The sequence below is a fragment of the Canis lupus genome, chromosome X, assembly GCF_048164855.1.
Source record: "Canis lupus baileyi chromosome X, mCanLup2.hap1, whole genome shotgun sequence".
Taxonomy (NCBI): domain Eukaryota; kingdom Metazoa; phylum Chordata; class Mammalia; order Carnivora; family Canidae; genus Canis; species Canis lupus.
Genome location: NC_132876.1, coordinates 24,556,039 through 24,566,471, shown reverse-complemented (window position 1 = coordinate 24,566,471; position 10,433 = coordinate 24,556,039). Strand labels below are relative to the sequence as shown.

Sequence of the window (10,433 nt, the reverse complement as noted above, 5' to 3'; positions counted from 1 at the left end):
AAAAATAAAAAAATTAGGAAGAAGAGACAAATAACCCATGCAGAAAAATTCCAAATAGTTCATTTAGGTATTCCACCTCCAGTGAAATGGAACATGTCTCACCATACCTTACCTAAAGTTACTCTATGCATAATTACTTATTTCCAAATAATACAGCATGAAAAGAGGAAAAAGTAACTTTACATTGGATAAAACTAACAAATATTTTCTCAGCAGAGTAATTGTGATTAATATCAATGATAAGTAATATTGATAGAGTGTACCCTTGATATGATGTGGTGAAAATGACAATTTATCTCTGTGGTATTCAGCCAAACATCATAAATCCCAATCTAATTGAACTTAAATAAAAACAAATGTAAAAAAAATCCCAATCTAAGCATGAGAAAAACATCAGACATCTTAAACTCTATATTTTCTATAAAGGTAGGCATTCTACAATATCAATATTCCTCAAAATTATCAATTCTATCAAAACAAGAAAGATCTAAGAAACTGTCACTGTCAAGAGAAACTTAAAGCAACATGATGACTAAATATAAAACAGTATCATGATGGGATATTGAAGCAGCAAATGACATTAAGTAAAAACTAACTAAATCTAAATAGATTGTGGTCTTTTAGTTACAATAATGCATCAATATTGGTTCATTCATTGTAGCATTGTACCACACTAGGGTAAGTTGTTAATAATTGGAGAAAGTAGGGGTGTAGGATATGGGAGCTCTTTGTACCAATTTCAAATTACTTTGTAAATCCAAAACTGCTCTAAAATAAAAAGAATATTAGAAAATGTACCTGAAAGCATTCAAAATTTGGTGAAAAATATCAGTTTGCAACAAATTTAAAACATACAAATTAAATCTAAGAATACGATAGTAAAACTGAGGAAAACCAGAGTACAGAGAAAATCTTGAAAAGAGAAAAAAGGCCATATTATAAAAGAAGAGAGATTTATACAAAATTTTTATGACATTCTAATCAGAAACAATGGAGGCCACATCATTCTAAATTGATAAAATTCTTTATACAGTGGAAACATTTCTTAAAAATGAAGAAAAATGAATATATGGTCAGATAAACAAAAGATGAGTCAATTAATTAAGAGAATACCTTCAATTAATAATTGCTAGCAAAGGGATCCCTGGGTGGCGCAGCGGTTTGGCGCCTGCCTTTGGCTCAGGGCGCGATCCTGGAGACCCGGGATCGAATCCCACATCGGGCTCCCGGTGCATGGAGCCTGCTTCTCCCTCTGCCTATGTCTCTGCCCCTCTCTCTCTCTCTCTGTGACTATCATAAAATAAATAAAAATTAAAAAAAAATAATTGCTAGCAAAAAATTTCAGGATAATGGACAATAATATCAGATGGAATCTCAAATCTCCAGAAAGGAATAAAACAGTGAAATGGTTAATAGGTTGATATACGTAAAAGACTACATTTTTCTTTTAATTGCTGTAAAAAAAAACTGATAGGAAAAACATCAGAACTAACAATGGGGGTAAATGGACATATATTTGTATAAGAATCTTACATTTTCTGTGAAAGGATAAAATATTAATTCTGATTAGGATGCACATTTGATCCCTAGAGAAATCAATATAAAGGCTAAAAAGTAAAGGCAATATACCATTAGAAAAAATAAAATGGAGTACTAAAAATATTTTAAATCACTCATAATTAAGGTAGAAATGAGAACGAAGGGTAGACAAGCATGAGACAAATATATTTATAGACAAATAAAAATTTAATTATATATAATAATTGATAAGATAGTGCTAAGTTCTTACATGTCAATAATTACTTTAAAAGTAAATGGTTTAAATTCTCCAATCAAAAGACATTTAATGGCTGAAATGATTTAATAAACATGTGTAGGACTGTCTTCACAGCCTACAAAGTCCCTGTGACTGTCTTCCCCTTCATTGTGGGGCATCTCTGGCACCAGGGCATGATGGTGAGGATGGGCCAAAAGGACTCCTATATGGGTGATGAGGCCCAGAGCAAGATGGGCATCCTGACCCTGAAGTACCCCAGCCAGCATGGTATCATCACCAACTGGGATGACATGGAGAAGATCTGGCACCACACCTTCTACAATGAACTACACATGGCCCCCAAGCAATGCCCCATGCTGCTAACCAAGGCTACCTGAACCTCAAGGCCAGCCATGGGAAGATGACCCAGATCAAGTTTGAGACCTTCAATATCCCAGTCATGTAGGTGGCCATCCATACCATGCTGTCCTTGTACTCCTTTGGCCATACCACTGGCATCGTAATGGACTCTAGTGACTGGGTCACCCACACTGTGCCTATCTATGAGAGATACACCCTACTCCATGCCATCTTATGTCTGGATCTGGCTGCCTGGGACCCAATGGACTATCTCATGAAGATCCTCATGGATCATGGCTACAGGTTCACCACCACTGCCTAACAGGAAATCATGTGTGACATCAAGGAGAAGCTGGGCTATATTGCCCTGGACTTTGAGCAGGAGATGGCCACTGTGGCTTCCAGTTCTTCCTTAGAGAAGAGTTAGGAACTGCCAGGTGGATAGGTCATCACCTTTGACAATGTGCAGCTCTGCTGCATTTTGAGCCATCCTTCCTGGGCATGGAATCCTGTGGTATCTGTGAAACTATGCTCAACTTCATCATGAAGTGTGACATCTGCAAAGACCTCTACACCAACAAGGTGCTGTCTGGTGGAACCACCATATACCCCAGTATTACTGATCAGAATGCAGAATATAACTGCCCTGGTGTCCAGCAAATTAAAAATCAAGATCATCATATATAAAATGGATTATTGAGCTTAAAAAAAGAAAGGAGATTCTGATATATGTTACAACCTGGATAAACTTTAAAGACATTAAGTAAAATAAGCTAGTCACAAAGGGTGATGTTGAATGATTCTGCTTATATGAAGAACCTAAGAGAGTCAAATCCATAAACATAGAAAGTGGAATGGTAGTTGCCAGAGGCCTGAGTAAAGGGGATGTAATGTATAATGTTTATAGAGCTTTAGCTGGGAACAATCAGATAGTTCTGGAGAAGGGTGGTGGTGATAGTTACACAACACTGTGAAAGTATTTAGTGTGACAGAACTGTACATTTGAAAATGGCAATAAAAAAAGCACTTCTGGGGAGATGGTGGAGTAGGAGGATCCTGAGTGCACCTCATCTCACAGACACAATGAGATAGCACGTACATATGTAGAACTAACTCTGAAACTGATGTGAAGACTAGCAAAACAGACTTTCCACAGTGAATTGTACAGAGGAGGCCACATCAAAAAAGTGTAGGAGAGGTGAAGACATGGTAGGAAACCTGTGTCTCCCACTCCCCTGCACAAATTTTGTCCATTCCCCAAATCCCCTTCCTTCTGGCAGCTATCAACTTGTTCTCTGAATTTACATGTCTAATTCTGTTTTTTTTGTTTATTCATTTGATTTTTTTAAAATATTAATTACATTGTATGGTATTTTTCTTTCCCAATTTGACTTAATTCACTAGCATAATATCCTCTGGGTCCATATATGTTGTCTCAAATGGCATGATCTCATTCTTTTCTATGGCTGTGTAATACACCATTGTATATATGTAGTACATCTTCCTTATCCATTTGTCTATTGATGAATTCTTAGATTGCTTCTATGTCTTAGCTAATGGAAATAATGTTGCATTAAACATAAGCGTGCATATATCTTTTTAATTAGTGTTTTTGTTTTCTTTGGGTGAATACCCAGTACTAGAATTGCTGTATCATATGGTATTTCTATTTTAAATTTTTGTGAGGAACCTCATACACTTTCCCTTGATGGCTGTACCAATTTACATTCCCACTAACAAAATATAGAAATCAAAACAGTATGGTACATGCACAAAAATATACACATATATCAATAGAACAGAATAGAGATCCCATAAGCAAACCCATGCATCTATGGTTAATTAATGTATGACAAAGGAAGCAAGAATGTACAATGGGGAAAAGAAAGTCTCTTCAATAAATGGCACTGAGAATATCATACAGTACATGTAAAAGAATAAAAACAGACAACTTTCTAACACCACACACAGATATAAACTCAAAATGGGTTAAAAACTTAAATGTGAAACCTAAAATTGTAAAATCCTATATGTGTACACAGGCAGTAGTTTCTCTGACATTGGCTATAGCAATATTTTTCTAGATATATCTCCCAAGGCAAAGGAAAGAAAAGAAAAACTATTGGGAGTACATCAAAAAATAAAACAAAGCTTTTGCAAAGCAAAGGAAACCATCAACAAAACAAAAAGGCAACTGGTGAATAGGAGAAGATATTTGCAAGTGATATTTCTGATAATGGGTTAATATTCAAAATTTATAAATAACTTATACAACTCACCCCCTCCCAAACTGAGTCCTATTTAAAAATGGGCTGAGGAGGGGTGCCTGGATGGCTCTTACTTTTGATTTTGGCTCAAGTCATGATCTTGGGGTGGTGAGACTGAGTCCCATACCCAGCATAAAGGCTGCTTAATATTCTATCTCTCCCTTTGCCCCTCCACCTTCTCAAAATAATGTGCAGAGAACCTGAATAAATACGTTTCCAAAGAAAGCATACAGATATCCAACAGACACATGAAAAGATGCTCAATATCACGTATCATCAGGGAAATGCAAATCTTTATCACTATCTTCTTGTCATTTTAATTATGTGTCTTGAGGTAGATCTTCTTGGGTGAATTTTGTTTGGAGGATTTCTGTGCCTCCTGGTTCTGAATATCTATTTCTTCCCCAGATTAGGAAAGTTTTCAGCTATTATATCTTCAGATTAATTTTTGGCCCCCTTCCTCTCTCTCTCTTTCACTTCTGGTATCCCTATAATGTGAATATTATTACACTTGATGTCATTACATTTGATATTATTACATTTGAGGATGATGACTTCCTTTAAAATATTCTCTTTTTTTGTATTATTTTTTTTCTTTTTGTTGTTTAGCTTGGTTGCTTCTCATTTACCTGTCTTCCATATAGTTGATGCACTCTTCTGCCTCCTCTATTCTGATATTAACTCGTTATAGAGTATTTTTTATTTCAGGTATTGAATTTTCACTCTGACGGGGTTTTTTAAAATATTTTTCTTTGTTAAATGGCTCATTGACATTCTCCACTCTTTTCTCAAGTCCAATGAGTATTTTTATGACCATTACTTTGAATTATTTGTCAGAAATATTGATTATCTCTATATCATTAGCTGTTTTGCTGTGTTTTTTTTTTTTCTTGTTCTTTCATTTGGGATGTATTCCTGTCCAATTTGTCTAACTCTTTATATTTGCTTCTATGTAGTAAGAAAGTCAGCTATATCTCCTAATCTTGAAAGTGGTGGCATTTATGAAGAAGTGCTGTGGTGACCTGTAGCACAGTGACCCACATTCACCAAAACCGGGCACTCTAGGGGTGTCTTCTATGTGTGTGGGTGTGTGTGCCCTACTGTTGTGGCTGAGCCACATTTGCCTTTAGTTCAACTGGTTGTGATGGCCCACTTTTCCAGTTTTTTTTCCACTTTTCCAGTTGTGAGCACACCAGGCAACATTTGGATTCTATGCTCTTAAGAAGCCAATCTGTGAACACAGCAATCTTATAGTGGGGCAGGGTCAACAGTTAGACAAGATACCTGCCTTCATCTCATAAGTGGAGGATGCAGTTGCACTGACTTGCAGGGTGCTTTCCCTGTGTTTTCCCCTGAGAAACTTATTGTGGAGAGGGCATGTAATCAGACCAGATATCTGGCCCCAGTCCAAGACTGATTTGTAGGACACTTACTTCATTGCCAGCTATAAGATTTGGCTGTTGGGATTTTAGTGATCCCAACCATGGGATCCCAACCATGCAGTGATGTATGGTTATTTTCCCCTCTCCACAGGGCAGAAGTCATTTTAGCGTGGTACAGGTCCTTGCTGGGGTTGCTTACAGGGTATGTTGGTGTAGGAGATGCTTAGTAGGGATATCTCTAAGTGGAGTGTGTTTCATTATGCAGATCCACAGGACAGTGAGAATGCAAGATGTGTAGTGCTGGCAAGATAGGTGGAGAGTGTTTGTGCTGGTTCCTGCAAGTGTCTGACTATCTAGGCTGGGGGGTGGGAGAAAAATGGCACCTACCAGCACTTTTCTTCTTGGACAAGTCACCTAAAGATCCCTGTCCCTCCAGTGGACATTCTGAAATTACTAAATAGATTTCCTTCAATATACCCCAGGTGTTTTTCAAACTTCTGCTTCTATGCTATATCTCAGAGAAGTTGTTAGTTTTGCTGGCTGTTTAAGGGTAAAGATTGAGTCGCTTAATAGCCCTCCAGCTTTCCTAAGCCCATTAATTTTTAAAGTATCCGGAGTTAAACCCAGCTGATTGTAAAAACTTGTGAAGTTAAGCCTCACTGGTTCTGAAAGCCAAATGTTATGGAGACTCATCTTCCCAGTGTGGGACCTAAGTCTAGAATTCCTGATATAGGGTCTTATCCTCTCACTTTTCTGTGCTTTTGGTGTCCCTTTTATTTTTAGTTAGTCTTCTTGGGAGTTTGGTTTCCAACCACATCTCTACACCTCCTACCTTTTTTGATGTGGCCTCCTCTCTATGATTAACTGTGGAAAGTCTATTCTGCCAGTCTTCACATAATTTTCAGAGTTAGTTACACTGATATGGCAGTTATCTTTGTGTGTCCATGGAATGAGATGGGCTCAGGATCTTCCTGCTCTGTCATTTTCCCAGAACTCTCATATTTTCTTTTAATTTTAATAGTAGTCATCCTAATAGTTGTGATATAACAATGCATTTTCACTTTGATTTGCATTTCTCTGATGACTGATGTTGAGCATAATTTCCTAGGCTTGCTGGCTATTTGCATATCATCTTTTTAAGAACTTTTTATTCAAGTCTTTTGCCATTTTTAAATTTGTGTTGTTATTTTTAGTTTTAGAAATTACGAAATTTCCTCAATGCTATTTGTTGCAGAGATGGTCATTTCCCCATTAAATGGTCATGGCACCCTTGAGATAAATTGACAAAATACACAGGAGTTTATTTTTGGAATTTCTACTCTATTCAATTTGTCTACATGTCTGATGTTATGAAAGCACTACACTTTTTTATTATTGTGGCATTGTAATTTTTGAAATCAGGAAATGTGATGTTTTCAACATTGTTCTTATTTTTCAAGATTGTTCTGGCTTTTCAGGATTCCTTAATATTCCATATGAGTTTTAGAATGATTTTTAATTTTATTTTGCAAAAAAAGACATTGGATGCTGATAGGGATTGTCTTGAATCTGTAGATTGCTTTGGGTAGAATAAACCTAATAATGACATTGTCTTTTAACCCATAAACATGGATGACTTTCATTTTGTGTCTTCTTTAATTTCTTTCAGCCACAATTTGTAGTTTTCAGTGTACAAGTATTTCAACTCCTTGATAAGCTTTGTTCCTAAGCATTTTATTCTTTTTGATGCTTTATAAATGAGCTTTTATTATTTACTTTGCCAATTATTCATTATTAGTGTATAGAAGTCTGATTTGGGTGGGTTGATTTGCATACCACAACTTTGATGAGCTATTTTATTAGTTGTAAAGAGGTTTTTGTGGAATATCTAGGGTTTTGATAGAGTAAGCTGTGACAAAAAAGACAATTTTACCTCTTCATTTCCAATTTTGATGTCTTTTGTTTCTTTTTTTTTTTTTGTACCTTAACTGTTATTACTGTGAATTCCATTATGCTGTTGAATAGAAGTGGTGAGACAAGGCATCCTTGCATTGTTCTGATCTGAGAGGAAATATTTCAGTCTTTCACTATTGAGTATGATGGTAATTGTACGGTCTTTATTATGTTGAGGTACTTTCATTTTATTCCTAGTTCGTTGAGTGTTTTTTTTTTAATCATAAAAGGGTATTGAATATTGTCAAATACTTTATTCTGCATCAATTGAGATTATGATGTGATTTTTGTCCTTCATTAACATGGTTATTTCATTGATTGATTTTTCACATGTTTAACCATCCTTTCATTCCAGGTACAACTCACATTCTTTAATAGTATATAATCATTCTAATGTGGAGTTGAATTCAGTTTGTCAAGATTCTGTTGACAATTTTTGCATCAATAGTTATCACGGATATGGGTCTACAGTTTTCTTGTAGTCTTTGGCTTTGGTATCAGAACAATGCTGGCCTTATAGAATGAGCTTAGTAGTGTCCCACTTTGTTAATTATTTAAAGAGTTTCAGAAATATTTATATTATTTCTTTAAATACATGTAGAATTCGCCAGTGAAGCTGTATGTTCCTGCAATTTTCACTAATGGTAGCCTTATAAATTTTTTTAATTCAATCTCCTTACTCATAATGGGTCTGTTTGGCTTTTCTATTTCTTCAGGATTCTGTGTTGGTAGATTGTTTCTAGAAATTCACTCATTTTTTTCTAAGTTATCCATTTTGTTGGTGTAAAATGCCTCATCATATTCTCTTATAATCCTTTTCATTTCTGTGTCATGTTTTAATTTCCCCACTTTATTTAATTTTTTAATTTTTTTATTGGAGTTCAATTTCCCAACATATAGCATAACACCCAGTGCTCATCCTGTCAAATGCCCCCTTCACTGCCCAACACCCAGTCACCTCAACCCCCCCACCCACCTCCCCTTCCCCTACCCCTTGTTCACTTCCCAGAGTTAGGTGTCTCTCATGTTTTGTCACCCTCACTGATATTTTCACTCATTTTCTCTCCTTTCCCTTTATTCCCATTCACTAATTTTTATATTCCCCAAATGAATGAGACCATATAATGTTTGTCCTATTCTGATTGATGTATTACACTCAGCATAATACCCTCCAGGTCCATCCACGTCGAAGCAAATGGTGGATATTTGTCGTTTCTAATGGCTGAGTAATATTCCATTGTATAAAGATACCACATCTTAGACAGCAAGTAGATGGGTTTTGATTTTTTATCCAGTCTGAAACCCTGCCCCTTTTGATGGGATCACTACGCCCATTCATGTTCAGAGTTACTATTGAAAGATAGGAATTTTATGTTATCATGATCCCTATTCAGTCCCTGTTTTTGTGGATTGTTTCCTTGGACTTCCTCTTTCTTTTACAGAGTCCCCCTTAATATTTCGTGCAGAGCTTGTTTGGGGGTCACATATTCTTTCAGTTTCTGCCTTTCTTGGAAGCTCTTTATCTCTCCTTCTATTCTGAATGAGAGCCTTGCTGGATAGAGTATTTTTGGGTGCATGTTCATCTCATTTAGGACCCTGAATATATCCTGCCAGCCCTTTCTGGCCTGCCAGGTATCTGTGGAGAAGTCTGATGTTAACCTAAAACTTCTCTCCATAAAGGTTAGGGATCTCTTGTCTCTTGCTGCTTTAAGGATCTTTTCTTTATCTTTGGAATTTGCAAGTTTCACTATTAAATGTCCAGGTGTTAAATGGTTTTTATTGATTTTAGTGAGGGGAATCTATCTCCTGGATCTGAATGCCTGTTTCCTCCCCAAATTAGGGAAGTTCTCAGCTATGTTTTATTCAAGTACACTTTCTGGTCCTCTGTCTCTTTCAGTGCCCTCTGGAACCCCCATTAAATGTAGATTTTTCCTTCGAGGCTGTCATTTAACTTCCTTAACCTATCCTCATGATCCTCTAATTTTTTTTCTCTGTTTTCATCAGCTTCCTTCCTTGCCATCAACTTGTCTTCTATGTCACTCACATTTTCTTCTACCTCATTAACCCTCATCATTAGGACCTCCAGTTTGGATTCCATCTCATTTAATTGAGTTTTAATTTCAGCCTGATTCGATCTAAATTCTGCAGTCATGAAGTCTCTTGAATCCTTTATGCTTTTTTCTAGAGCCACCAGTAGCTTTATAATTGTCCTTCTGAATTGGCTTTCTGACATCGAATTGTAATCCAGATTTTGTAACTCTGTGGGAGAGAGGACTGTTTCTGATTATTTCTTTTGTGGTGATTTTTTCCTTCTAGTCATTTTGCTCAGTGCAGAGTGGCCAAAAACAAGTTGTACTGGAAAAAGGAGAAAAAGAGAGAGAAAAGGGGGTGACGAACATAAAACAAAAAACAAGGGGTGTATCCTCTGATTCTACATACTGTAAATCCCTTGACTTCCCCCTGGAACTTTCCAGTGCTGCTTGGTCAATAACTTGCTTTTCCCTTGTCCTTCCAGCTGGTCTGGGGGAGGGGCCTGCTGTGCTGATTTTCAGATGTGTGCACCTGTGGGAGCTGCCCAGCCCCCTGCCAGGTGCACGGCTCAGTGGGAGCTGTTTATCCTGTGAGACCCCTGCTCAGTCCCAGGTACAAGGTGACACCAGGAGGAACAACAGTGGAGGCGGCCAGCTCTCGATCCCTAGAGTCAGTTCCTGCAGTAGCTACTGCAGTCTCTCAGTC

At 36.9% G+C, this 10,433-nt stretch overlaps 1 pseudogene; it reads left to right on the top strand.

Annotated features, from left to right (window-relative positions):
* The first annotated feature begins 1,953 nt into the window (after positions 1 to 1,953).
* LOC140628420 (actin, cytoplasmic 1-like) lies at positions 1,954 to 2,816 on the top strand (annotated as a pseudogene).
* The last annotated feature ends 7,617 nt before the right edge of the window (positions 2,817 to 10,433 follow it).